The sequence below is a fragment of the Bison bison genome, unplaced genomic scaffold, assembly GCF_000754665.1.
Source record: "Bison bison bison isolate TAMUID 2011002044 unplaced genomic scaffold, Bison_UMD1.0 scf7180017864466, whole genome shotgun sequence".
Taxonomy (NCBI): Eukaryota; Metazoa; Chordata; class Mammalia; order Artiodactyla; family Bovidae; genus Bison; species Bison bison.
The window spans coordinates 11,507,091-11,512,762 of NW_011495027.1; the positions used below are offsets into that span (position 1 = coordinate 11,507,091).

General features: G+C 40.3%; 1 protein-coding gene across 2 annotated transcripts in view; it reads right to left on the reverse strand.

Moving 5' to 3' along the window:
- The window catches only part of BCAR3 (breast cancer anti-estrogen resistance 3), a 221,620-nt gene that overhangs the window by 128,474 nt on the left and 87,474 nt on the right, over positions 1-5,672 (reverse strand). The gene's annotated exons all lie outside the window — the stretch shown is intronic.

Here is a 5,672-nt window from a genome sequence, read left to right on the forward strand (position 1 = left end):
TGGGAGGGTAAAAAATTAGAGCCTAGTGGAGGACTACCAGTTATCAAGACCTGTTATAAAGCTATAGAAATAGTAATTGGTAGCAAGGATCGACGGAGAAGGCAATGGCACCCCACTCCAGTACTCTTGAAATCCCATGGACGGAGGAGCCTGGTAGGCTGCAGTCCATGGGTCACGAAGACTTCACTTTCACTTTTCACTTTCCTGCATTGGAGAAGGAAATGGCAACCCACTCCAGCGTTTTTGCCTGAAGAATCCCAGGGAAGGCGGAGCTTGGTGGGCTGCCATCTTTGGGGTCGCACAGTCGGACAGCACTGAAGCGACTTAGCAGCAGCAGCAGCAGCCGCAACGATAGACAATAGAATCGAGTCCATAAACAGGTCTACATTATAAGGTCACTTGATTTACATGGAAGATGCCGATGTGATGCACTGAGGAAAGGGTGGTCTTTTCAGTAAATGATGCTTGATCAACTGAAAAGCCACATGGAGAAAAAAAGAAGAATCTTGACCTCTACCTTGGTGGTGGTGGTGGTTTAGTCACTAAGTCGTGTCCGACTCTTGCCATCCCGTGGACTGTAGCCTGCCAGGCTCCTCTGCCCATGGGATTCTCCAGGCAAGAATACTGGAGTGGGTTGCCATTGCCTTCTCCTTCCTTATTCTGTACCAAAAAATCAATTCCAGACAGATTTTAAATCTAACTGTGAAAGATAAAACAATAAAAGCATCCAAAGTAAATATAAAAACAATTTTTTTCATGACCTTACGGTAGGCAAAGACTTCTTAAACACTCACAGTACTAACCATACTGCTAAGTCGCTTCAGTCATGTCCGACTCTGTGCGACCCCATAGATGGCAGCCCACCAGGCTCCCCAGTCCCTGGGATTCTCCAGGCAAGAACACTGGAGTGGGTTGCCATTTCCTTCTCCAATGCATTTAAGTGAAAAGTGAAAGTGAAGTAGCTCAGTCGGTTCCGAGTCTTAGCAACCCTATGGCCTGCAGCCTACCAAGTCTCCTCCATCCCTGGGATTTTCCAGGCAAGAGTACTGGAGTGGGGTGCCATAAGGAGGGGAAAAAAACACCTGATCATTAGATAACGTTAAAATTAAGAACTCCTGGGCTTCCCTGGTGGCTCAGTGGTAAAGAATACACCTGCTAATGCAGGATACACTGATTGGATCCCTGACCTTAGAGGATCCCACATGCCAGGGAGGAACCAAGCCCTTGTGCCACAATTTCTGAGCTTGTGTTCTAGAGCCTGAGGGCCCCATCTACTAAAGCCCATAAGCCCTAGAGCCCTTGCTCCACAACAAGAGAAGCCAGTCAGTGAAAAGCCCGCACTGCAGCTGGAGAGTAGCCCCTGCTCGCTGCAATGAGAGAAATCCCGTGCAGCAACAAAGACCCAGAGCAACCAAAAATAAAATAAATAATTAATTTAAATATTAACAACTCCTGTTTATTCTAAGACACCATTAGTGAAAAATCAAGCCACAGAGAAAAGATAATTGCAACATACATATCCAAAAAAGGATTTACATAGGATATATAAAGGACATTAACAGATCAGCAAGAAAAAGGCAGAAAAACCCAGCTGAAAATAAGCAGAATATTTCAACAGGCATTTTGCAAGCGGGGATAAATAGTTATTTCTCAAAAAGTCAAAAAACATACGAAAAGGTTCTCAGCTCATCTCAGAAATGCAACTTGAGGTTGTGCTGTGATCTCCCTTCACACCCACCAGAATACCTAAAATTAGAGAACTTTGTATAACATTTAAGAGACCTGTTTGGCATTATCTTCTACATAAGTGTTTGACCTAGCTCCTTCCTTATACACCCAACAGAGATACATACACTATTCACCAAAAGACATGTTTAAAAGTGTTTATAGCATTTCTCTTTATAAGAGCCCAAGAGAAACAACTCAAATGTCCATTAATAGAAGAAAGAAAAACTATGGATTCCTATAAGGATGAATGAACTGTGTCTACACTCAACAAGATGCGTGACTCTTAGTGTGTGATGTTGAGTGAAAGAAACTAGACACAAATGGGTATATGTAAACTTCAAAAACAGAATATATCTATGGTGTTAAGGGTGAAGACAGTGGTTATCTTGAGGGGTGTGTAGTGATAGAAGGGGAACCCAGAGGTGCTCTGGGTGCTGGTAATATTCCCTCTCTTGATCCAAGTGCTGGTTGCATAGACATGTCCTATTTAATAAAAATTAACTATCTCTCATTTTATAAAAATTGATTTGTACACTGCTCTGTCCATATGTTTTCTTTCAATAAAAATGTTTTTTAAATTGTGCCATGTTGGTATATTTTATATCATTTTCATTCCTTTGAGGACAAGCCATTGGCGAATCTGCAAAATTCTAAGTGCAGCATCTTCAAGAATCAGTTTCTATCTTTCCCTTATGGGTGTTTTTGTGGGTTAGTCTTTATCTTTCCTACCTCATTAGAAGCATAAACTTTTAATTTTTGTTAGATTTTCCCAAAGTATTTGGTGCAGTGAATGTCAAACAGACCAGCTGGTATACTTCTAAACTGAATTATTAGAAATGCATTTACTGACTTTCTGCTACTCTGAAGTGTCACTGAGAACAGTGGTAAAACTTTGGTTTTTCCTGATTTTCAAAATTCCCTAAGCACCTACATTGGGTAAAAATTCTACTAATGAAGCATCATGACAAGGTAGTAACAAAGACTAGAAGACAACTCACACCCAAGAGGCCTTAGGCGAGTCACTGTTCCTCCCAGACCTGCTATTTCTTCAGGAGTGAATGAGCAAATAAATGTTAGGAGTCAAGGAAATAATAGATGTGAAAGTGCCTAGCATATGATGGTTCTCTTCAACTATTACTAGGTCTGATGACACATCCCATCATAGTACCTCTGTGACATAGGAGGCATCTCTATCATTAGATAACATTTATATGGAAGGAATGGAGAAGGCAATGGCAACCCACTCCAGTATTCTTGCCTGGAGAATCCCATGGGCAGAGGAGCCTGGCAGGCTACAGTCCATGGGGTCGCAAGAGTCGGACACGACTTAGCGACCAAACCACCACCACCACCACCATATGGAGGGAAACAGATTCAGAAAGATTAAGTAGTTTCAACCATAAATTCATTCAACAAACATTTGATGTGTGTCTACTATGTGCTGAGCCATAGCTAGTGAGAAACAAAGTCAGGATTTGAATCAGATATTTTAACTTCAAGTTCAGTGGTCTTTCCATCACATCACAACTACTTCCACATTTGTATCTCCAGTGCCTAGCACATAGTGGGTGCTCAATACATTAATGAATGAGTAATGGGAGTATTTTTAATATAACCTTTTGATTAGGTAATATGATTCTTGTTACACAGATTTTATATATATACACACACATATATCTATCTGTGTATATATATGTAATCTCATACACACCATTATATATACATGAAATGGTATGCAGTGAAAAGTTCCCTTCTTAACTCTTTCTCCCATCAGCCAGTCCCCCTCCCACCATAGGTAACAACTGCTTTTAAAACGTGTGCCTGACCCAGTTTCTCTAAATGTGTGTATTATTCCTCACTCCTACACAAAAAGTAACATACTATATCCATAGTTCTACACTTTCTTTTTTTCACTTAATATATCTTGCAGATTTCCCCATCCTAGTGCATGGTATCCCTTTGAAGAGATATATTGTACTATACTTTATTCAATCAATGCTGTATTGATGGACATTTAGCTTGTTTCCAGTCCTTTCCTATTACAAACAATACTGCAATGAATAATCTTTTATATATAGTATCAATATGTATATCTCTAAGATGTTTCCAGAGGTAAAATTGCAAGTCAAAAGGTATGTGCTTTTGTAATGTTGATAAGTGATACCAACATGCCTTCCACAGGGATTATACGAGTTTATACACCCCAGCAATATAAGAAAATGTCTATTTCTCCACATCCTTTTCAGAAGGTATTAATTTTTTAATTTTTGCCAATCTGATAAGTAAAATGTGAATTTTAGTGCAATTTAAATTTTCAGGTCTCATAATAAGTACTCATGTTGAGTAGCTACTTGTTTTGCCTTTTTGGAATCTGCACTTTCACTTTTCTATCCATTTGTAGGTCTTTTTATTATTTTTACAGGACACCCTTCCATATTAGCTCTTTGTGGTATGAACTGTGAATATTTTTTCAATGATGATATTAAAGAAAAAATGGATATATGTAAAGCAACGTCATTTTAGGAAGCTCATTCCAGAAGCCATATGGAATGAACTAGAGAAGTGAGAGCCAAGGCGGGACACTAATTAGAAGTCCATGGCAACAGCCAATTGTCACACAACAAGAGTTTTGACCTGGCTGATGACAATGGAAATGAAAGTTAAGGGCCAAAGTTATTACCAATAAATAATTGGCAAGAGTTAATAATCAGCAAGGAGAACAATGACAGTAACAGTAGCTACAATTGTTTTAGGAGTAACTATAACCCAAGAACTATGCTAAGTGCTTTACAAAATTTAAGCTGTGAATTGGTACTATTATTGCCCCTATTTCACAAATGAGAAAAGTGAAGAAGTTAAGTGACTTAACCCAAATTCACTCTAGATATAAGTGGAAGAACCTAGGCTAACCCCAGGTCTATCCGACCCCAGCTGCCTGGCAGAGTGAAGAACAATGATCAAAGGTCTGCTGGCTGAGTGCCTGAGTAATGCCTGGCTTGATGACAGATATAGAGAAGCCAGGGAACAGCTGCCTCTGACTGGAGAGCAACACGCTTACTCACAGGGGCACTGAGCATTTTTCAGTCTTTCGCATACATCACTCTTCCCTCAATGTCTCTGAGTCAAAGGGGGTAGTATTATCCCCATGTTACTGATGAGAAGACTAAGGCCCCATGAAATCAAATAACCAGTTCATATGTTCTATTCTCTGAGAAACCTCTGAAACCCAAAGCAGGGCAGATTCCTAGATTGTGTGTGTCTTACAGTCTTCTTTCCTTCCCAGAATTTGTCACAGTTCATAATTACACGTTTATTTTTGTTTAACATCTCTTGCTCTATAGTCTCTAAGATCTATGCCTGGTTTTGCTTTTACTTTGGTCCTAGTTTGGAGCACATAATTTGTCTGTGTGTATTAGTCGCTTAGTTGTATCTGACTCCTTGTGACCCCACAGATGGTAGTCCACTAGGCTCTTCTGTCCATGGAATTCTCCAGGCAAGAATACTGAAGTGGGTTGCCATTCCCTTCTCCAGGGGATCTTCCTGACCCAGGGATCAAACCTGGGTCTCCTGTCTTGTAGGCAGATTCTTTACCGCTGAGCCACTAGGGAAGCCCATAATTGGCAGGCAGGAGATATTTATTGAATGAATGAATGAGCTCCAGGCCTCTAGACCCTTCATCCTTTTGTCTTTGGTATTATATCATAAAGCTCCCTAAAGCTAAATAATGTAATGTCATGGATGTGGGCTGTGCTATAGACAATTTGAGGATTCAAACTTCTTTAAGTGTACAGTCAGCTTCCACATTTATGTTTAGACAGCAAAACCCTGGGCTGCTTTAACCAAAGAGACATATGAAAGGACAACATAACCAATGAAATGGTGCTGATGACTTCGGGCAATGCGCAAGGCTTTGTCAGGGAGAACTTACCCAGGCATTGATCACC